This window comes from Plecotus auritus, assembly GCF_963455305.1.
Source record: "Plecotus auritus genome assembly, chromosome: 9".
NCBI lineage: Eukaryota > Metazoa > Chordata > Mammalia > Chiroptera > Vespertilionidae > Plecotus > Plecotus auritus.
In genome coordinates, this window is record NC_137783.1 from 53,829,408 (window position 1) to 53,854,609 (window position 25,202).

Sequence of the window (25,202 nt, forward strand, 5' to 3'; positions counted from 1 at the left end):
TTTTAGAGTGAATATGCACATCATATAAATTGATAAGAAAGGTAAGTACAGGATGGGCTGCTAATTTACTTCTTGTTGAAATGTTTTTATCTCTGTCCCAACGCAGAGCAGAGCTTCTTCAGAATAAACTTGGTGGAAGAAATAGTTTGGTCAGGAAAGAATCCAAGAGAACCTAAGCAACATATAGTGCCAATTGGCAAAGAGAAGACCCAGAGTTTACCATATTTTCTTGAGGCAAATCAATGAAAATAAGTAAGTTGAGAACCAATTGATTAGTTAGGATAAGGTGATAGTCCATGAGACACTGTGGAATCTGCAATCTAAAACCATTTTTTGGTAGAAAGCATGCAGGACATACTTAGGAAAATCCAAGGTAAGAACAAATTAGTCAGGAAATACCATATAGCACTGAGTAAACCAAGAAAACAGATCATAAACTATATTAATCACAGAGTTAAGCAAAAGGTTCTGGAAGAATAACTACATATTGTAAAAAAACAGGAATATGTTCCAAACAAAAGAATAAGATAAACTCCAGAAACAGACTTTCATAAAATGCAGATAAGTGATTTATCTGATAAAGAGCTTAAAATAATTGTCACAAAGATGTTCACCAAGGTCAGGTGAATAATGCATGAACAAAATAAGAATTTCAACAAATGGATGGAAAATATAAGAAAATAACAGAAATCACAGAACTGATTAATACAATGATTGAATTAAAATTCAATAGAAGGATTCAACAACAAACAATAATAAGTGGAAGAAAGGATCAGTGAACTAGAAATAGGACTGTAGCTGTAATCCAATCAGAGAAGCAAAAAGAAGAAGGAGGAGGAGGAGGGGCAGGAGGAGAGAAAGAAGGAGGAGGAGGAGCAGGAGGAGGAGGAGGAAAACAATAACAACAACACAAGAGAAGATGAGTGAAGGACTTCTGGGACACTGTCACATTATAGAGATCCCAAAAGGAGAAGAGAGAGAAAGAGGCAGAAAGCTTATTTAAAGAAATAATGGCTGAACACTTAACTAGCTTGGAGAAAGAAACAGACATCCAGATTCAGGAAGCCCAGAAAGTTCCAAATAAGATAAATTGAAAGAGACTCACATGGAGGCACATTATAATTAAATTGTCAAAACTTAAAAATAAGAGAATCTTAAAAGCAGCAAGAAAAAAATAACTTCTTTACTTACAAGGACACCCTCATAAGACTATCAGCAGATTATTTAGCAGAAACTTTGCAGGCAAGACTAAAGTAGCACAATAATTCAAAATGCTAAAAGAAAATTGCCAACCTAGAATATTCTGCCCAGCAAGGCCATCCTTCAGAATATAAGGAGAGATAAAGAGTTCCCCATATAACCAAAAGCCAGAGTTCTTCATTACAAGACCAACCTTACAAGAAATGTTAAAGGGGCTTCTTTAAGCTGAAACAAAAAGACACTAATTAATAACAGGAAAACATATGAACGTATAAATCTCACTGGTAATCCAGTCAGATAGTTAAATTCAGAGTAGCATATAGTTAAATTAAGGATAACTCAATGTTGTAATGGTGGTGGATAAATTTGTTATAAGTTTAGTATGAAAGGTGAAAATATTAAAAATGACTATAATTTTAACTACAATATTTGTGAATGGATAAACAAGGTAAAAGATGTAAATTTGACATTGAAAACAAAATGTTAGGGGGGAGTAAAAATGTAGAGCTTTATTATGCATTCAAAGTTAAGTTTTTTAACAGCATTAAATAAGCTGCTACAATTCTAAGATGTTTTATGTAAGCCTCATTGTAAGTAGAAAGCTAAAACCTATAGTAGATACATGAAAATAAAAGAATAGAAGCATGCCACAACAGAAAATTATCACATCACAAAAGGACCAAAGGAATTTTTAAAAGATAAGAATAAACCAATATTAATAGTTACTTTAAATGTAAATAGATTATTTTCTCCAATCAAAGGACGTAGAGTGATTGAATAGAAGAATAAACAAGACCCCACTATATGCGGCCTACAAATACTAATTTCAGCTTTAAGGACATACACAGATGGAAAGTAAAAGGATGAAAAAAGATTCTACACAAACAGAAACCAAAAGAAAGCAGGGGTAGCTATACTGATATCACACAAAGAGGCTTTAAAACAAGACTGCAGTAAGAGACAAAGAAGACCATAAAATAATAATAATGAGGTCAATTCAAAAAGAGGATATAATAATTATTAATATAAATGTACCTAACATAGGAACACATAAATATATAAATGAAATAGTAACAGAGCTAAAGGGAGGAAAAGATAGTAATACAATAATAGAAGGGGATTTCAATACTCTGCTTTCATCAGTGGGTAGATTATCTAAACACAAAATCAATAATAAAAAACACACATTGGACTTAAACTACACATTAGACTAGTTGGACTTAACATATAGAGCACTGGCTCCAGCAGCAGGAGAATGCACATTCTTCTCCAGTGCACATGGGACATTTTCCAAGGTAGATTATATGTTAGGCCACAAAACAAGTCTCAACTTTAAAAATATTGAATTTAAAGCAAGCAAATTTTCTGACCACAGTGATATGAAACTGGAAATCAATTACAAGAAGGAAACTCAAAATTTCACAAATATGTGGAGATTAAACAACCTGCTCCTTAACAACCAACAAAAATAGAGAAAGGAATATTTCCAAACTCATTTACAAGGGAAGCATTGCCCTGATACTAAAAGCAGACAAGAACACTATAAGAAAATAAAATTATAGGCCAGTATTCCTAATGAACAGACCTTCAAAAATCTCTAATGAAATATTAGCAAACCAAATTCAACAATTCATTAAATATATCATACATTATGATCAAGTGTGATTCAGTCCTAGGATACAAGGATGGTTTAATGTCTACAAATCAAGCCATGTGATATACCACATTAATATAATGAAGGATAAAAATCATATGATTATCTCAATAAATGCAAAAAAAGCATTTGACATAATTCAATATTTATTCCTGATGAAAACACTCAACAAACTGGGTATAGAAGGAATGAACATAATAAAGGCTCTAAGAGACAAGCCCACAGTTAAAATAATACTCAACAGTAAAAAGCTGAAAGCTTTTCCTCTGAGACCAGGAGGCACACTCAACATTTTTATTCAACACAGTACTGGAAGTCCTTAGAAAGAACAATTATGAAAGGAAGAAGTAACTTTCTATTTTCAGATGCCATTATATATATAGAAAACTCTAAAGACTCCATCAAAATGTTAGAACTAATAAATTTGGTAAAGTTGCAGGATACAAAATCAATATACAAAAATTAGCTGCATTTCTATACACCAGTTGCAAACTATAAGAAATAAGAATTAGAAAAAAATTCCATTTACAATTGGGTCAAAAAGGGAAAAATACTTAGAAATAAATTTAATCAAGGAGATGAAATATCTGTACTATAGAAACTATAAAACATTGTTGAAACAAATTAAAGAAGACACAAATAAATGAAGATAAATTTTGTGTTCATGGATTGGAAGAATTAATATTATTAAAATGTCCATGCAACCCAAAGTAAATTAAATGTAATCCCTATCAAAATTTCAATGATATTTTTCACAGAAATAAACAATCCTAAAATTTGTATAGAGCAATGAACAATTAAAGACTGTGAATAGCCATAGCTATCTTGAGAAAGAACAAAGCTGGAGGAATCACACTTCCTGATTTCAAACTATATTACAAAGCTATAGATACCAAAACAATATGATATTAGATTTCAGACACATAAATCAATGGAACATAATAGAGAGTCCAGAAATAAACTCACACATATATGATAAGCTAATTTATTACAAAGGAGCCAAGAATATATACTGGGAATGGGATAGTCTCTTCAATAAATGGTATTGGGAAAACTGGATAGCCAGATCCAAAGAATAAAACCCCTATCTTAAATCATACTCAGGAATTAATTCAAAATGGATTAAAGTCTTCAACGTGAAGTCTAAAACTATAAACCTCCTAAAATAAAGCAAGGAAATAGCTCCTTTATATTAGTTTTGGAAACACTTTTTTTTTTAAAAACCTGACACCAAAATTTAAGGCAACAAAAGAAAAAATAAATGGTGGGATTGTATCAAATTTAAAAGTTTCTTCACAGCAAAGAAAACCATCAACAAAATGAAAATCTAGCATATAGAATGGAAGAAAATATATCCAAATTATATATCTAATAAGGTGCTAATATTCAAAATATATAAAGAACTCATACAACTCAATAGCAAAAAAATAAATAAACATCAAATATTGCCAGAGGAACTGAATAGACTCTTTTTCCAAAGAAGACATTCAAATGATCAATGGGTGCTTAACATCACTAATCATCAGAGAAATGTAAATCAAAAGCACAATGAATTTCACTTCACACCTGTTAGAATGGCTGTTATAAAAAAATAGTTAATAAGGTTGTAAAAGGAAACTTTTGTGCATTGTTGGTGGGAATGTAATTTGGTGCAGCCACTATGGAAAATGTTATGAAGTTTCCAAAAAACATTAAAAATATAACTACCATATGAACTAGCAATTTCACTCTGGGTATATATTTGAAAGAAATAAAACCAGGATCTTGAAAAGATATCTGCACCTCTGTGTTCATTGCAGCATTATTGACTATTAGAGGCCCCGTGCATGAATTCATACACGGGTGGGGTCCCTCAGCCTGGCCAGTGATCAGGGCCGATAGGGGCCATCTCACCCAGTCCCAATTGGGGCTGGCCAGCCAGCAGGGAGGGGGCAGCTGCTGGAGATTGGCCGGCTGCGGGGAGGGACCACGGGAGGTTGGTTGGCAAGGGGGAGGAACTGTGGGAGGTTGGCTGGCTGCAGGAGGTTGGCTGTGGGAGTGCACTGACCACCAGGGGACAGCTATTACATTGAGCATCTGCTCCCTGGTGGGCAGTGGGCATCATAGCTACTGGCCAGTTGTCCAGTCATAATGTTGCTTAGGCTTTTATATTATAGAGAGTCAAGACATGGAAACAATGTAGGATACTCTGAAGGATGAGTGGATAAATAAGATGTGGTACGTATATATATTCAATGAAATATTACTCAGTCATGAAAAAGAAGTTAATCTTACTATTTGCAGCAACATGGATGGCCTTTGGGAACATTATGCTTAGTGAGATAAGTCAGTCAGAGAAAGAAAAATACTGCAAGATCTGGCTTATATATGGAATTTTTAAAAATACTAGAGTTAGGCATAGACAAAATGGGTGAAGGTGATCAAAATGTGCAAACTTCCAGCTATGAGATATATAAATAATGGAGATGTAATATGCAACATGATGACTGAATTGTTTTATGAACACTTAATGAAGGGCCATGGAAAAGATCCAACTGGGATGTGCAAGGTTTCTGAGCTATGTTACTAGCCTCATTTGACCTTTAAGAATTTACCCCAAAAAATCAATTGTTGTTATTATCAGTTTTGATGGCTGTCACTCCAATAAAAATAAAATCAATTGTAAAAAATAAAACAAGTTGTCCTATTTATCCTTGGAGAAACTTGTTATACTTTTGGATTCAGTTTACCTGGATGTTTTACAACCTCAAATCTCTGATGGGTTCAAAATTGTGATTGTGTACAATAGCTGGCTTTTCTTGTTGGTAGGGTGGGAGTAATGATCCTTTGCAATTTTCTTCACCCTATTTGGAATTTTAACTTTTAATCAAATTTAAAAGTACATATTATATCCTCTTTAGAGGTGATGAATCAGTAATTGAGGAACACTTGATTAAAGTAATACTCCTAGAAGGTAGTAGATAAAATTCCAAAGTTTATGGTCATTGATATTCGTGAAAATACTGAAATGTGAATGATTATAAAACTATAGAATTCTAGGCTGTTAAAGTTATTGATAAAGTCAAACATAATTGACAGCCAAGTATAAAATCTAATGTAATGTAAATCTCACCATAAGATTAGTCACAATAATACTAACAGTTAAGTATTATCATTACTATGAAACCAAGTAAGAAATTTAGGCTCAAATTATTAAATATACTCTCCATGAATATATAACAAATTTATAATGGTACTAAGACTCAAATGTGTCTTTTTGAGCCCCAGACACATGTTGTTGTTTTTTAATTAGTATAAATGGTTAATAGAAAGTCTCAATTGACACATATATTATGTCAATTGAGACTTTCTATTCTCTAGGGTCCCAGATCCTTCCTGACTGGCTAGACAGACCAACATAGACCTAAAACATGACTATATCTGTTTGTACTCTTTTATGGAGTAGAAATTCCACCTTTCTACATTTCTGGCTCAATATTATTACAACCTTCTTATTGCACATACACTTGGACTTGATATTCTTAAAATAAATTGGATCTTTAACATTATTTATTCTCTTGTCAAATGTTTTCACAATGCAGTATATGGAAATGACCACAAGAATAACTGTCAGAGATAATATTGACTCAAGACCTTTCTAATTGCCCAATTTTGCATGCCCCTTGCATTTCTGACATTTAGTTTTAATATCTATTAAACACTTCATAAGATAAATTACTTCACAGAATTGCTATTATTGTTAAATGAGCTTTATAAAGTAAAACATCCTATATTAATGCAAACGAGTCAATATCTTTGTCTCTCTTTTACCCTCTATTATGGTAGTCAGAGTTGAAATTACTGAGATTTAAAGAGTAGTTTAATTAATGTTGTCTTCATTCTCCTTAAATATTGATAAGCCTGGAAAGAGTTCTGTATGTGTCTGTGATGAAAACATTTTACTTCTGTTTAATGTGGTATCTGTCTTTCTTTTGTATTTCTCTTCTTTCTTGAAATACTCTAAATATTTTAGAATATTTTATTCTCCCTGTCTTGTTTAGAAGGAAATGAGGTTGAGATAAGTTAAAAATATAATGACAGTTAAAGAGATAGGCATTCACAAATGACAATGTATACAAGTCAAGGGTAACAGAATGTGCCACCACAAAATATGCCACTTTGGCATACGGATGATTTTTTAAAATATATTTTTATTGATTTCAGAGAGAAAGAGAGAGGGAGAGAGAAACAGAAACATTAATGATGAGAATCATTGATCAGCTGCCTCCTGCATGCCCCACACAGAGGATCAAACGTGCAACCTAGGTATGTGCCCTGACCAGGAATCGAACTGTGACCTCCTGGTTCATAGGTCGATGCTCAGCTACTGAGCTACACTGGCCAGGCTATCATGTGGATTATTTGAGCTGAAGTCAATCAACACCCAGGGGACTCAGAGAAAGCTTTTAACCTCCCCCTTACCTGCCTAAAAATAATTAGAAAGGGGCCTATACCAAGAAGACATTTATTACCCATGGTAACTTTTTCATCTGAATGATTTACCTGCATGGCAAGGCAAACATTTATTTACCAAACTTTTGTTCTTCTGACCTTCCTGTGAATTGCCTTTCTCCTGTTTGAATCCCTGACCCTTATCCCTTTACTTAGCTCAGGATCTTATATAAGCCACAATTGCTTGACTGGCTTGGAGTCTCATATCTTTGTAGGTCTCCCATATGTACATGACTAACTTTTTCTTCTTTGTCTTTTTTTTTACAGAGGAGTCTCAGCCAAGAACCTAGAAGAATAGAGGAAAAAATATTTCTTCTCCTCTGAACAATTTCCTCCCATAAAAACACATTTTTTTTAAATTAAGGAAGATAGCTCAGACTTGATGAACAAGAAAACTTTTAGCCAGTCACTAAATGCCCTAAGGCTCTTCCTCTAGCCAATTGGGTTCATGCTCTTATGAAATAATACTAGAGGCCCGGTACACAAAATTCATGCACGGGTGGGGGAGGGGGTGTCCCGCAGCCTGGCCTGTGCCCTCTCACAATCTGGGTGCCCTCAGGAAGGGTCCCTAGGCCTAGCCAGTGATCAGGGCCTATAAGGGCTTTCCTTTCCCCAGCTGCCTGCAGCTGGACCCGCCCCGACTGCTGCCACTGCTTGCCATCTGTGCGGGCCTGCCCCCCCCTCCCCCACCACTGGTCACCTCCCTCTGTGAGCAACAGGCAGGGGGTACATTGCTTGGCTGGCCTGGGCCTCCCTCTGCCAGGCAATCGCTGGCTGGCCCCGCACACCTGCCACAGCATCGCTGGCCAGTGACCTGGGCCTCCCTCTGTGGGGCGATTGATCGCCGCGCAGAGGGAGGCCCTGCCCACCCAGCCGGGGCTCCATGATTGATCACCATGCAGAGGGTGGCCTGGGCCTCCTTCTTTAGAGTGATTGTGGAAACCTCCCTCCCCGCCGCATCAATCACCCTGCCGGCTGGTGGCCTAGGCCTCCCTCTGTGGGGCAATCATGGGCCGATGACAGGGCCCCCCGACCAATAGCATTGCACCCGCCTTTGCTGGCCTGGCACCAGTGCGTGTCATAGCAGGGTCATCCGGAAGGTTGTTTTGCTGTCAATTTGTATATTATGCTTTTATTATTATAGATACTCATTCTTTCATGTTTTTTTTTAATCACAAAATAAAAGAGATATATAGTAAAATAACAGAATTAAGTTGATTCAATATTAGTTTAGTTCAGGTCTTAAAGAAAATGATCATTGAACTCTTTCCTGACACTCCATGTGTGAGAAGATGAAAGGTTTTTGGTTGCTAAGTATGCCTAAAATCTGGAAAGCATGTCCAAACTATTAATTGTTTGTTAAGGAAAAGTGGTTGGTTTTTATTTAGTGATAACATCCCTATAATCTATGCATAAGGTAAGAGTATAATTTAAATAATAGTTAAAAAGTTATAGAAATATAAGAACTTATAGCTTGTTTTATTTTAAAATTATTTTTTGTCGCATTTCTAAAAAGTGCTCTACTGAGTGACCCTTTGGGAAATGCAGATGTTGTGGTATAAAAAAAGTGGTCAAATAAGGCAGGTAAATGAGGCATATTGATAGCCATCAAAGTCTCTGAGTAACCATGAAAGAAAAAATGTTAAATTATTTTAATCTGTGTTTCAAAACTGATATTGAAGCATTTACTAAATAATTTTATATGCTATGCATATGAATACCAAATAGATATATTTTTTCATTTAAGTATTTATGCTTTTAAAACAGGATAACAAAAAATCAGGGTCTAATTCCTCTCAGTTTATATTCATGTCCCTGGGTGGGTGTCCATTAATGCCGGGGTTCTTGTCCCAGCATTACGAAAGGTTCAGCAATCTGAAGAAAGGAGCTGTGCGTAGATGATTAAAAAGGAGTCCAAAGATGAAAGATAGTTTTGAAAGGCTTTGGGGGTGAGAGGAGCTTCAGTTAAAGGAGCTAAAGACTACCCTTTGACTCAGGATCCTGTGCTATTTATTAACATAATTTGTCCTAAGGCAAGGTGGAGATAATACACTTCAAAGGGTAAGGTTTCAAAGGGTAGGGTTTACAGAAGCATTGTCAGGTTGGGGAATAGCCTACAGCTGTTCAGGTGTTTGGCCAACAGGAGGCAATAACATGCAGATTAAGATGTCCTGAGCTGTCTGGCAGAAACAATCCTATTCAGGTTTGGGGGAGATGCTTTTTAGCCATTCCAACAGGTAAACTACATATGTGGCTCAGCCCTTGTTGAGCCCCACAAACTTCACCAACCTTTTGATGAAACTGTTGCAATTATGACATGCTGAAACTGGCTTCCGGCAAGTTTACCTTTCTAAGATTCAATATGAATTATTATTACATACTTTAACATGTCTTCCTTTGACCTGAAGGCAGCATAATTTAGATAAAGGCAGAAAAAAATGAGCCTTAACTGTGTTATTCACAAATCTACAATGCAGAGTATATATCTTAATAAAACATGATGATACTATATTTTTTAAAAGAATAAGAAAAGAAATATATGTAGAGATGAACATAAGTATAAACAATAAAACAACAATAAGTACCTATCAATAATAACTTTAAATGTAAACAAATTAAGTGCTCTGATCAACAGACATAGGGTAGCTGACTGGCTAATAAAACATGACCCATATATATATATACTGTCTACAAGAGACCTACCTCAGAACAAAATATACACACAAACCGAAAGTGAAGGAATCGGAGGGAAAGATATTCCATGCAAATAGCAATGAAAAAAAACCTGGGGTAGCAATACTTATACCAGACAAAATAGATTACAAAACAAAGGCTATAACAAGAGATAAAGAAAGTCACTACATAATATTAAAGGGATTAATCCAACAAGAGGATATAACCCTGGTAAACATATGTGCAACAACATAGGAGCACCTAAATATATAATGAAAATTTGAAGGGACATTAAGGGAGAGGTAAAAACAATACAGTCATAGCAAGGGATTTTAACATCCCACTGACATCAATGGATAGATCATCTTTCAAAAAAAAACAACAAGGCAAAAGGAACTTTAAATGACATACTAGATCAGATGGATTTAATTGATTTTTATAGAATATTTCATACCAAAGCAGCAGAATATACATTCTTCTCAAGTGCACATGGAACATTCCCAAAGATAGACCACATGTTAGGACACAAAATAATCTTAATAAATTCTAGAAGATTGAAATCATATCAAGCATCTTCTCTAACCACAATGATATGAAACTAAAAATCAATTACAATAAAAAAACTGGAAAATATTCAAACACATGGCCGCTAGATAACATGTTATTAAAAAATGAATGGTTAATAATAAGATAAAAAAATCAAAAGTTACCTGCTATAAAATGAAAATGAACACACAGCAACCCAAAATCTATGAGACATAGCCAAAACAGTCTTGATAGGGTAGTTTATAGCATTATAGGTCTACCTCAAGAAGCAAGAATAATCTCAAATAAACAATATAACTCTACACCTAAAAGAACTAGAAAAATAACAACAAACAAAGTCCAGAGAACATGGAAGAAAGGAAATAATAAAGATCAGAGTGTAAATAAAGACAGAGACCAACAACAATAAAAAAGATCAATGAAACCAAGAGCTCATTCTTTGGAAAGATTGATGAAACTTGAACAAGAATCATCAAGAAAAAAAATGAATAAAATCAAGAATGAAAGAAGATAATTAACAGCTAACGTGTATGCTAATAAATTGGACAACCTGGGTGAAATAGATGAATTCCTAGAAATATGCACTCTTCAAAAATTCAATCAGGAAGAATCAGAAAATCTGAATAGACAAGTTACAACTAATAAAATTAAAGCACAAAAGCAAAACAAACAAAAAACCTCCCAGAAAAGACTGGACAGGCTCATAGGGGAGTTTTACCAAACATGCAAAGAACACCTATCCTCTTCAAACTATTCAAAAAAATTCAAGAGGAAGGAAGACTTCCCAGCTCTCTTTATGAGGCCAGCATTACCCTAATTCCAAAACCAGATAAAGACACTATAAAAAAAAGAAAAGAAAATTATAGGCCAATATCCCTGATGAACATAGATGTCAAAATCCTCAAAAAAATATTAGCAAATTGGATTCAACAATATATTAAAATATTTTTCGCCATGACCAAGTAGGATTTATTCCAGGTATGCAAAGTTGGTACAATATTTGCAAATCAATAAATGTGCTACATTACATAAACAAAATGAAAGATAAAAGTCATATAATCATATCAATAGATTCAGAAAAAAACATTCAACAAAATCCAGCACCCATCCTATTTAATAAAAGCCTAATATGCAAATTGAGCTGCCGGCGGAATGACCGGTGGAACTACTGGTCGTTATGACATGCACTGACCACCAGGGGGCTGATGCTCAATGCAGGAGCTGCCCCCAGCCCACAGGCCCCAGGCTAGCCAAGGTGGGTGAGAGCAGAGGGCCCCCAATTGCTCCACCAGTCGCCCTAAAGAGGGAGGCTACCAGCGGTGGGGTGGGGGGTGGGGGCTGGCGAGTGGGCGGAACCAAGCTGGCCAAGGCGGGTACCAGTGGGGGCCCCCTGATCGCCCTGCTGGTCACCCCACAGATCAGCTCTGATCACTGGCCAGGCCTAGGGACCCTACCTGTGCACGAATTTCGTGCAACAGGCCTCTAGTTTATGATAAAAACTCTCAGCAAAGTGTGAATGGAGAGATCACACCTTGATATAATAAAGGCCATATATGACAAACCTACAGCTAACATCATAACAATGGGCAAAAAATAAAAGTGTTTCCCTTAACAAGATGGGGATGTCTGCTTTTACCACTCTTATTCATCATAGTACTGAAAGTCTTAGCCACAGTGATCAGAAAAGAAAACATAAAAGACATCAAAATTGGAAAGGAGGAAGTGAAACTGTCATTATTCACAAATGAAATAATATTGGACATAGAAAACCCTAAAGACTCCAACAAAAAACCTCTAGATTTAATAAATGAATTCAGCAAAGTAGCAGGATACAAAATTAAGATACAGAAATTGATGGCATTTTTATACAACAATAATAAACTCTCAGAAAGAGAAAACTAAAAAAATAAACACAATGCCACTTATCATTGCAACAAAAAAAATGTAAGATACATTGGAATAAACTTAACCAAGGAGGTAAAAGACCTGTACTCAGAAAACTACAGGACATTGAAAAAAAGAAACAGAGAAAGATACAAAAAAATGAAAGAATGTACTGTGTTCATGGATTGAAGAATTAACATCATTAAAATGTGCTGAGAACCAATTCCAGCATGTAATAATTACAAGAGTTTTACCAAAAGGTTGGTGAAGCTTGGGGAGCTCAGCAGGGTTGAGTCACATGTAGTTTAGCTGTTGGAAACAGCTACAAAGCATTACCCCCAAACCTGAATAGGATGATTGTTAACTGCCAGACAGCTCAGGGCATTTTATTGCCTCCTGTTGGCCAAACACCTGAACAGCTGTAGGCTATTCCCAAAACTGACAATCTCTCAAACCCTTTGATACCATACCCTTTAAAGTGTATATTTCCACCTTGCCTTGGGACAAATTGTATTTAATAAAAGCACTGGTTCTTGGTTAAGGAGGAGAGCCTTCCAGCTCCTTCAGCTGGAAGCTCCTCTGACCCCCCCAATGCCTTTCAAAATTATCTTTCGTCCACGGACTCCTTCTTAATCATCTACATGCAGCCCTTTCTCCAGAATGCTGAACCCTTTGTAAGGCTGGGAAAAAGAACCCTGGCAAAAATGCCCATACTACCCAAAGTAATCTATAGATTCAACACAATCCCTATTAAAATACCAACAAATATTTCACAGATCTGGAACAAATACTCCAAAAATTTGTATGGGACTAAAAAAAGACCCTGAATAACTTCAGCAATCTTGAGAAAGAAGAACAAAGTAAAAGGGATCACAATACCAGATGTCAAATTATACTACAAAGCCACTGTAATCAAAACAGCATGGTTCTGGCACAAGAATAGGCATATAGATCAATGGAAACACTGGGAACAGTGGACTTCAGAATTTCGGGAGGATGGTACTTGGATATAATTTAAAATAAAATTAAAATGTTAAATAAAATAAAGAAAATATAATGCCATCAGGGTTTTAAACTGTTTCAAATTCAGAGTATTAAATTTGTATGCAGAAGAAATGCTTAAGTTGAGCTGACAATATGGAAGAATAGTACAGACTTAAAACATATTCCAGAGAAGTTGACAAATGTGGAAAACAGATCATCTTATCTAATAAAGAGGGAATATGCTAATTGACACTCACACCGTTGCAGATGGTAGTGCCCACAGCCAGTAAGGAGGGAATATGTTAATTGACTGCCCCGCCCTCAAAGATGGTGTCACCCACAGCCAATGAGGAGAGAATATGCTAATTGACTGCCCGTCCTCAAAGATGGTGGCGCCCACAGCCAATAAGGAGGGAATATGCTAATTGACTGTCACGCCCTCAAAGATGGTGGCACCCACAGCCACAAGATGGTGGCACCCAGTCCCCTCAGCCCTACTTAGTCCCCTCAGCCCTACTTAGTCCCCCAGTCCTCTCAGCCCTGCTCAGTCCCCCAGTCCCCTCAGCCCCGCTCAGTCCCCTAGTTCCCTCAGCCCCCAGCTGCCCAGGGCTGGCCTGAGGCACAGGTAACTAGGGCTGGCCGAGGCTTGCACTGACAGCAGTGGCAGCAGAGGTGTGATGGGGCATTGCCTTCCCCTGATTGCCTGATTGCCATCCTGCCCCAGAAGACTCCTGGACTATGAGAGGGGGCAGGCTGGACTGAGGGACCCCCCTCCAGTGCATGAATTTTCATGCACCGGGCCTCTAGTGAAGATACAAAAGGCAGGTTTTATGTCCTTGAAGAGGAGAATGAGCACTGTGGGCAAGAGCACTGGAAGTTCTAGGCTCAAATTTGGCCACCACTTGAACCAGGCTTATCACACACAGGATAGCAATGCTGAGCAATACATGTATCCTCCCCATACTCCAGTGTCATCATTTTAGAAATAGGAATACTGGTAATATTTTTCTCATATAATTGTTATGGAGAGATCACACCTTGCCTATTGGTTTAATACATATAAAGTGATTAAGACATCTTGGCTATTAGTTCATGCTTAAAGCATACTCAATATTATATCCTATATAATAAAAGGCTAATATGCAAATTGTCCCCTCAGGAGTTCTACTGACTGGGAGTTCCACTGCTCGCTATGATGTGCACTGACCACCAGGGGACGGTGCGGAACAAAGGAAGGCTCCAGCCAGCAGCCAGAAGGCCTAAATCGGCCCTGATTGCCGGCCAGGCCTAAGGACCCTACCTGTGCACGAATTTCATGCACTGGGCCTCTAGTTATTAAATATATTTGAAATTCAAATATTTCATCAAATAATTCATTATTTAAGTTATGAATTTAAAGAGTAAATGAGTTGTAGGTGGAAACATTTAACAAATTCATAGCAATAACTGGATCAATTTAGTTTTATTTTGTTAATAAGGAACAGTGAATTTGAATGATGTGATCCTAAATATGGACAATAAAACCTGCCATCCATATAAAACAACATCATTTCTCTTCCTGACCATATCACAGGAAATAAATAGGGTCCCATCTCACCTCCAGGGCCTTCTATACCATTATATTTTGGTTGCTTTGTTATTGTTACCAAATCTGAGCAAAATGAGAAGTGATAGAAGTGGAACCAATAGGCAAGAATTATATTTGACCACACACATACACAAACACACATGCACATGGACATGCAGCTAACACACAGATGTCCAGTTTTCAAGTTGGTGCAATTCCTGGGCTCTCAGAACTGCAAGGAATAAAAAGGGCTTAAGACTCTCCTATAAGAGGGTTCATCTGGCAAATGTATGTCTGCAAAACATTGTGTATGTTATATTACTTCAAATTTTAGTTTATTTTTTTTTTTTACCAAATCTTGCAAAGGCAATCTTAGTGTGTGTTAAAAGTACGTTCCTTTCATAAGTTATTCTAGGTATCTAAGGTGAAATTACAAAAGAATGACTTATGGAGTATGAACTCCATGCTAATTTTATTTACTCATAATTTGTCTAATACCCATATTTTAGTAATTTAGTGAAATAAAATTTTCAAAATAAAATGCCTAGTTAAAATTTGAAGTGGTGATTTTGATCAATTATTAAGCATATAGACAATAACACTCTGTATGGGCCTATAAATGAAGGGTCAATGTAAGAGATGGAAAAGATTAAACTACAATATGATTCAGAAAGCCTTTCATTATTAAGAGTGAATTAATTTCTTGAAGAAATGAATGATTTTCTTCAGTTGTTTAATGTGTAAATTTTATTTCTAACATGCCCAGTCCTCGATCTATTTAAAGACTGGTATGTCAATGATGAAATATAAATTGCAAAAACTAATCAAGTTTAGACATCCTGAGCTCTTGGCTGTGGTTACTGCTGGGATGCTCTGATTGTGAGAGATCAAGAAGGAAGAGCAGGCATTTGGAGCAAACAGCTCCCACATAAATAGATGTGATTTTGCTATGAATTATGGAAAACAGGGTGATAATTTTGAAAGGATAATTCTTTACAGACTGTTTATTATCTTAAATAGAATGTCACAATTTCTTATATTTGAAAAGGCTGATTATAGAATTGCAAAGAAGGTAGGTTTTGACCTGCTGTCTTTCCCTTTTAAAAGAATTTGCAGCTTGCACAACACAGTATGCATTCTTCAATTGCATATTTATTGCAGAGAAAATGCAAGTGCTTTTCTCAGTCCTGCTTTTGTTTTTACCCTTAGACTATTTCATTGATTTTATCAACTTGAGTGTCTAAAAATAGAAAACATATAAATGTTTAGTAAATATTTGTTCAGTATCTTTTCATATGTTTTCTAAGTCAAAGGAACTGGAAACAATAGTAATAATCAAAGTATGAAAATAGCCTGTGTATTTATACTGCACTATATAATTGGAGACATATTTTTACAACTGTTATAATATTTAGCCATAGTTAATTCTTAGGATAATCCTAGAGAGAAGGTATTTTCCAGCTCGTAACTGAGGAAACAGAGACTCAGCTGTTAAGTAACTGGTGTGGGAGAGGCCGAAGCCAGGAAAAGGACCTTGAGCTTCCGGATGCTGCCTTACCAAGATTCGGAATAGCTGTGCAGTTAGGCTAAGCCACAGAACAATTTTTTGGAAATGGATAAAGTGATTCTTCATTGTCTTTCAATGATGTTTAGCTTTGAGTCCTAGAGAAGGAAATAAGCATATGAAGGCCACTTATCTGTCCTTTAAGAGGAACATGTTAAGAATATTACCATTCTCACCTGGCCAGTGTGGCTCCGTGGTTGAGCATCCACCCAGGAACCAAGAGGTCCCTGGTTCAATTCCCAGAGGGCACATGCCCAGGTTGCGAGCTTGATCCCCAGTAGGGGGCATGCAGGAGGCAGCCAATCAATGATGTTCCTCTCTCAGCGATATTACTCTTTCTATCCCTCTCCTCCCCTCTCTCCCTAAAAATCAATAAAAACATCTACAAAATTTTTAAAAAAGAATATTACCATTCTCAAATCTGTATAATCAGAGAAGTTAATTAACCTACCCAGTTTCACACAGCAATCAATGGTAAAGCAGCACAGGAACCTCGTCTATCTGATTACTAAACCTTTGTCACTAAATTATGGCTTGTAAGATCCTTCATGCCAAGTGGCATGTAGTTTTCTGGCAACTACATCCAGGAATAACTGCTACCTAGAAATGTGGGTCAGACTTCACTCTGTATCCCATCAGACAACATCTTTCAAAAATAAATAACATAGAAAATAGAACAAACCCAGGGGGTATTTCTCTTGGGTTTAGAAATTTAAAATGAGAACACCAATCTGGAAGGTTTGGCCCTTTTATCCTCTTCAGGTGCACTTTTTTATAACAAAGACTTAGGTTAGTTTTGCGAAAAATGTTAATATTTGACCACAGCTGAAAATTTCCCTCGTCTCTACACAACTCAAATATAACCACTATATACATATATAAAGTATGACTTAAAATTAACAATGAGTCATAACCCACCTTGGAAATATATTAGGTTCTTGACTACTAGAATAGGAGAGTAACAATAAAAGATAAACCTTTGATTCAGAACACCAATGGCCAAATTCTAGTTCCATCTATCTATGACCTTAGGAAGATTATTTAATCTCTCTGTGATATAGTTCCCACATCTATAAAAGTATATTAAATTTTCAGATATAAAAGCCATGCAGTAGTTATTCTATGAACCCGATATTAGAAATAACTAAATGGACAAATTTCCCATTTCCAGCAACATAAAAAGATTAAAGATGTGGTTAAAAATACAGAACAAGCCTTGCCCAGATGGCTCAGATGGTTGAGCATCACCTCATGCACCCAGAGGTTGCAAGCTCAATCCCCAGTAGCGGGTGTGCAGAGGCAGCCAACTAATGTTTCTCTCTCATCAATGTTCCTCTCTCTGTCCCTCTTCCTCTCTCTAATCAATAAAAATATATTTTAAAAAACACAGAACAAAAATTAAAATATTCCAAATTATATAAGACAAGAGGAATTAGTCAACTCAGAAATTCAAATCAAAGAATATGAATAGTTTGAGGATGATTAAGTTGCTATAATACTTTCATATGGTCAAAACATATCTAGTTCTATCTTATCAAATCTTATTTCATTATGTGATCAAGCGAAGTAAATTTTTTATAAATTAAGTACACTTCCCCCTCTGCAAAATTTAGCACAAGTAAAATTAGGAACTAGATGAATTTCAGGTTCCTTTCAAAATATAATAACCTTTTGCACAAAGATACAAATTTGTCACTTATCAGCTTATCTAAACTCCTTAGATGTCATTATATTCACATCCTATCCAAAATTTATAATATTAGCTTCCTTCATGTTATGTAAACTAAATAGCCAAATGTGTTTAGAGTTAACTTGAAATAGTTTAAAAGACTCTCTTGTGATCAGCTCTTGTAAAGATTCTTGATAAATGATAAAATCAGGGGTCCTCAGACTTTTTAAACAGGGGGCCAGTTCACTGTCCCTCAGACCATTGGAGGGCCGGACTATAGTTTAAAAAAAAAAACTATGAACAAATTCCTATGCGCACTGCGGGCCTGGGACGAGTCGGCTGCTAAGCAGGACAGGCAGCAGCACCCGGCGGGCCAGATAAATGTCCTCGGCGGGCCACATGTGGCCCGCGGGCCGTAGTTTGAGGACGCCTGGATAAAATGCAATCAATCCTTACATGAGTATTTGATCTCATTAATCATCATAGAGATAGATATAATCAATATGTGAAATAAAAAGTAAAATTACTATAACTATCTTTTTATCAGAAAAAGCCATTGTGATTATCCTTAGTATTTTTCCAATTAGTTCAACATTTCCAAGAAGTAGAACAATTTTCTTCCTTTGCTTTACCAGAAAATTGGACCTGTTATTTTATTACTGTACCATTAGTGACTGTCAAAATTCTTAGTTTAGCATATAGTAATGTGCATATAAATTCTCTGCCAAAGTTCCAAATTGTAGAGTAGATTCCTTTAACAGAACTGTCTTTGGAAAGATGGGCAGTATTTCAATAAAGTAAATAAAACAGAAAATATCAGCATTCTCACTTTATTTTTTCCCAGAGAAAAAGAAGAGTCCTTGATTTACCTTGAAAAAATGGTAATCCCGAGAGTAATATGCCGAGGGAGGAAAAAATGGCAGCAGAATAGACAGATGTGTCCCGAGCCTTGTCCTGGAGCAGATGGAAAGAACAGCTGAGGGTTGCACGGGGAGTGTTTGTTGGTGAGTTGAGGGACAGCTACACTCCAGGAGACGGTGGAGGACTGCTGGACGGGGCTCCCCTGACCAGGCAGCCCCCACTGCTGCTGGGTTCCCTCCCGGAGCAACCAGCTCAGACACAGAAACCGCACCATCTTGAAGGGGAAAATGAACGTTATCGGAAGCCTGAAAATCAACAAATACGGCACCCACTGAAACAGCTGCGAACCCCAGAACACTGGTCCCCAATTGGAGCAAACACACGGATTCAGAGGAGCTCTACACTCCACCATGGAAAGGTCAGATTTCACCTGGGATAAGGTGAGGTCTCCGCTCCCAGCAGGAGAGAGAAACGTGCGCACTGTGGGAGCTGGAGGACCTGGGGAAGTCTGTGCCTAGAAAAATCCATGGCTGTTGGAGCTGGTGTGATCCGTGAATGTGGAAGGGGGTCTTCAGAGCTGCTAACAGAAAGGAACTCTTAAAAGCAACCCATTTTGATCTGACACAAAAGGACAGCCTAAAAATTTTAAAAGTGTGCCAGCTGCTTAGACCCAAGGGGGGAAAAAAGACTGCACAGACTTGCACGCAGCCCCGGAGTTTGCACACTTATGCTGGCTCTTTTTGTTTGTTTGTTTGTTTTTGTTTTTTCTTTTTCCTTTAAATCCTTGCTTCTGATTACAATACATAGGATCACCCAATTGGGGACACCCTAAGAGACTGCAGGGGAAAGTTGTTTTTCTGGAACCTGGGGATCAGAGCGGGGAATAAACATCAGAGAACCAGCTCTGGGGCAACCCACCCCCACCAACAGGTATTGAATACTACAGAGAAAGTAGGATCTAAGCACTGGCTAGAGAGGACCTAAAGACTCAGAGGTCAATCCAGAAACACTGCCACTCGGGGGTTGAATCACAAATTGACTCTTGCATAAACACAAATAAAGGAATACAAGAAATTAAGACACACTGCCTACTTAACAATCAGGACTGGCTTACAACACTGAGGAGCAGTGGAACACAGGGAACTGCAATACTCTCCTGACTAGGAACAGGTGTGCCAAACAGAACAGTAGAGAAAGTGAATGATCTTCACTACTGCACATTTTTATTTTTATTTTCTTATTTTTTTTTCACCTTTTACTTAAGAAACTAATTTTTTTTCTTTTTTCCTCACTTAATTTTACTTTTTTAATTATTACATTTTTTATTTTCAATCACTATTATTACTACTACTATTTTACCTTTTTTAAAAAAAAAAAAATTTCCTCTTCCCTTTAGCATCATTTTACCCTATCTCAACTTTACCTTTATGCCATCACTCTCTTCCTAACTTTTCCCCTTTTGTTGTCCTGTTTCTCTTACCATTTTCCTGCTTTAGATTTTCCCTATTCTTTCTGTTTACCCCCTGTTAAAATTTCATCCTACTTATATATCTAATTTCAAATCTCCTGCTCCAAGTCCATACACACCTCTCTCTTCTGTGTCTTCACTATCCAAAAAATTGTTTTTCTCTCTTGTCCTTTTGTTGTTGTTTGCTTGATTGTTGATTATATCGATTTTTTATGCTTTTTTGTGAGATTGTTTTGCTTATCATTTTTGTTTTGTTTTGTTTTTGTTTGTTTTTTGCTTCTGTTATTCCTCACCTCGCTTGATATTAGTTGTTGTTTGTAGTTTGTATTCATCTCCAGGTACTTGTTGCTGGCATTTGTTTGGATTAGTGGCTGTTCTATTGGAGTTTTCTCCTCATATATATAGTTTGTTCCCCTCTTCTTTTGTATTCTCTTTCTTTTCTCTCTTACTTTTTTTTTCCTTTTCCTAATGTCATTTTTGCACTCCTTTTTTTCTTTTTATTTTCTCTTCTTCTTTCTCTCCTATCCTCTAATTTACCTTTCTCTGGTGGTCACCTTTATTTGGGGTTATTAATATCATGAATACATTTCTGTTCAGTGCCTTGTGCATTGTACCTGGTTGTGTTGTATTTTGTGCCTTTAAATCAACACAGGAGACAGAGAAGTACATAACCAGACACCCGGAGAAGAGAGACCATGGGGAGACAAAGAAACAGCCCGCATATGAAAGAAAAGCAGGCACAACCAGAAAAGGAAGTAAACGAAATGGAGGCAAGCAACCTGCAGAAAAAGAATTCAGAGAAATGTTCATAAGGTGGCTGAAAAGAATGGAAGACAAATTCGACAATGTGTGTAAGAACCAAGAAAAAATGAAGAAGAACCAAGAAGAAATGAAAAATGACACCGCTGCTGTAAAGAACTCAATAGAAAGCATCAAGAGTAGACTAGACGAAGCAGAGAACTGCATCAGTGAGCTAGAACACAAGGTAGGAAAAAATACCCAAGTAGAGCAGCTTCTAGAAAAAAAAATAAATAAAAGCAGGAGGAGAGCCTAAGGGAATTTTGGGACAACATGAAACAAAACAACATCTGCATAATAGGGGTGCCAGAAGGAGAGGAAACTAAGCAAGGACTAGAAAACCTCTTTGAAGAAATAATGACAGAAAACTTCCCTGATATAGGGAAGAAAAAACCCACACAAATCCAAGAAGCTCACAGACTCAAAGTAAAATGAACCCCAAAAGACCGACACACGGCACATTATAATTAAATTGGCAAACACCAACGACAAAGTAAGAATCTTAAAAGCGGCCAGAGAGAGACAGAAAGTTACCTACAAAGGATCCCCCATTAGACTAGCGACTGATTTCTCAACAGAAACTCATCAGGCCAGAAGGGAATGGAATGAAATATACAAAGTCATGCAAAGGAAGGGTCTGAATCCAAGAATACTATACCCAGCAAGGCTATCAATCAAAATTGAAGGTGAAATCAGGACCTTCAAAGACAAAAAAGGACTAAGGGAATTTATTGCCACCAAACCAGCAATGCAAGAAATGCTAAAGGGTCTGCTGTAAAAAAAAGAAATAGGAAGCGAAGAAGGAACACAGGGGTAAAGAATAAAAATGGCGACAAATAAGCACCTATCAATAATAACTTTAAATGTAAATGGATTAAATGCCCCAATCAAAAGACATAGGGTAACAGATTGGATAAGAAAACATGACCCATATATCTGCTGTCTACAAGAAACCCACCTCAGAAGAAAAGATGCACACAGACTGAGGGTGAAGGGATGGAAAAAGGGTTTTCAGGCGAATGGAAATGAAAAAAAAAGCTGGGGTTGCAATACTTACATCTGACAAATTAGATCTCAAAGTGAAGGACATAACAAGAGATAAGGAAGGCCACTTCATAATACTAAAGGGAGCAATCCAACAAGAAGAAATAACTCTGGTAAACATATACACACCCAATACAGGAGCACCCAAATACATAAAGAAACTCCTGGAGGATATCAAGGGAGAGATTGACAGCAATATAATCATAGTAGGAGACTTTAATACCCCATTATCACCATTGAACAAATCCTCTAAACAAACAATGAGCAAAGAAACATCAGTCCAAAATACTCACTAGACAAGATGGTATTAGTTGACATCTTCAGAACGTTTCACCCCAAAGCCACAGAATATACATTCTTCTCAAGTGCACATGGATCATTTTCAAAGATAGACCATATGTTGGGTCATAGGCAAAGTCTCTTCAAATTCAAGAAGATAGAAATCATATCAAGCTTCTTCTCAGCTCACAGTGACATAAAACTGGAAATCAACTACAACAAAAACAATCCAAAGAAATCAAACACATGGAGACTAAACAGCATGCTATTAAACAATGACTGGGTTACCAGAGAGATCAAAAAAGAAATAAAAAACATCATGGCAACAAATGACAATGAAAACACAACAATCCCAAATCTATGGGACACAGCGAAAGCAGTCTTGAGAGGGAAGTTCATAGCTCTACAAGCCTACTGCAAAAAACAAGAAACAATGGTAATAAATTACCTAACCCTACAACTCAAAGAGTTAGAAAGAGAGCAACAAGAAAATTCCAGTGTAAGCAGAAGGAAGGAAATAATAAAGATCAGAACGGAGATAAACGACGTAGAGACCAAAGAAACAATACAAAAGATCAACTAAACTAAGAGCTGGTTCTTTGAAAGGATAAACAAGATTGATGAACCTCTAGCCAGGCTCACCAAGAAGCAAAGAGAGTGGACCCAAATAAACAAAATTAGAAATGAAATAGGTGAAATAACAGACCCCACCGAAATACAAAGGATAGTTAAAAAATACTATGAACAACTCTATTCCAACAAACTGGACAATCTGGAGGAAATGGACATATTCCTAGAAAAATATAACCTTCCAAAACTCAATCAGGAAGAATCTAAACATCTCAATAGGCCAATAACTATGGAAGAAATTGGAGCAGTCATTAAAAAGCTTCCGGCAATCAAAAGCCCGGGGCCAGAAGGTTTCACAGGGGAGTTTTACCAAACATTCAAGGAAGAACTAAAACCTATCCTCCTCAGACTATTCCAGAAAATTCAAGAGGAAGGAACACTTCCAAGCTTCTTCTATGAAGCCAGCATCACCCTAATACCAAAACCAGATAAAGACAACACAATGAAAGAGAATTACAGGCCAATATCCCTCATGAACATAGATGCCAAAACCCTCAACAAAATTCTAGCAAATCGGATCCAGCAGTATATCAGAGAGATCATACACCATGACCAAGTAGGATTTATCCCAGGAATGCAAGGATGGTACAATATCCGCAAATCAACAAACATGATACATCACATAAACAAATTGAGAGATAAAAATCACATAGTCATATCAATTGATGCAGAAAAAGCATTTGACAAAATCCAACACCCTTTCTTGATAAAAACTCTCAACAAGGTGGGAATAGAAGGATTATACCTCAACATAATAAAAGCCATATATGATAAACCCACAGCTAACATCCTATTCAATGGGCAAAAACTAAAACCATTTCCCCTAAGAACAGGAACAAGACAGGGATGCCTAGTCTCTCCACTCCTGTTTGACATAGTACTGGAAGTATTAGCCATTGCAATTAGACAAGAAGAAGAAATAAAAGGCATCCAAATTGGAAAAGAAGAAGTAAAGCTGTCCTTATTTGCAGATAACATTATATTGTACATAAAAAACCCGAAAGACTCCATCAAAAAACTAATAGACTTAATAAATGAATTTGGCAATGTAGCAGGATACAAAATTAATGCCAAGAAATCAATGGCATTTCTATACACCAATAGTGAACTTACAGAAAGAGAGACTAAAAAAGCAATCCCAATTTACCATCACACCAAAAAAATTAAGATACCTAGGAATAAACTTAACTAAGGAGGTAAAAGACCTATATGTGGAAAACTATACAACACTGAAAAAAGAGATAGAGGAAGACATAAACAGATGGAAGAACATACTATGTTCATGGATTGGTAGAATCAACATCATTAAAATGTCCATACTACCCAAAGCAATCTATAGATTCAGTGCACTCCCCATTAACATACCAACGGCATATTTCACAGACCTAGAAAGAACTCTCCAAAAATTCATCTGGAATAAAAAAAAGACCCCAAATAGCCACAGCAATCTTGAGAAAGAATAACAAAGTAGGGGTGATCTCAATACCAGATTTCAAGCTGTACTACAAAGCCACTGTTCTCAAAACAGCCTGGTACTGGCACAAGAACAGACATATAGACCAATGGAATAGAATAGAGAATCCAGATATGGACCCAAACCACTATGCTCAAAGGAGGCATGAACATACAATGGCGTCAAGACAGTCTCTTCAATAAATGGTGTTGGGAAAATTGGACAGATACATGCAAAAAAATGAAACTAGACCACCAACTTACACCATACACAAAAATTAACTAAAAATGGATACAGGATTAAACATAAGACGGGAAACCATAAAAATACTAGAGGAATCCACAGGCAGAGAAATCTCAGACATATGCTGAAGCAATTTCTTCACCGATACCACTCCTAGGGCAATGGAAGCAAAAGAAAAAATAAACAAATGGGAC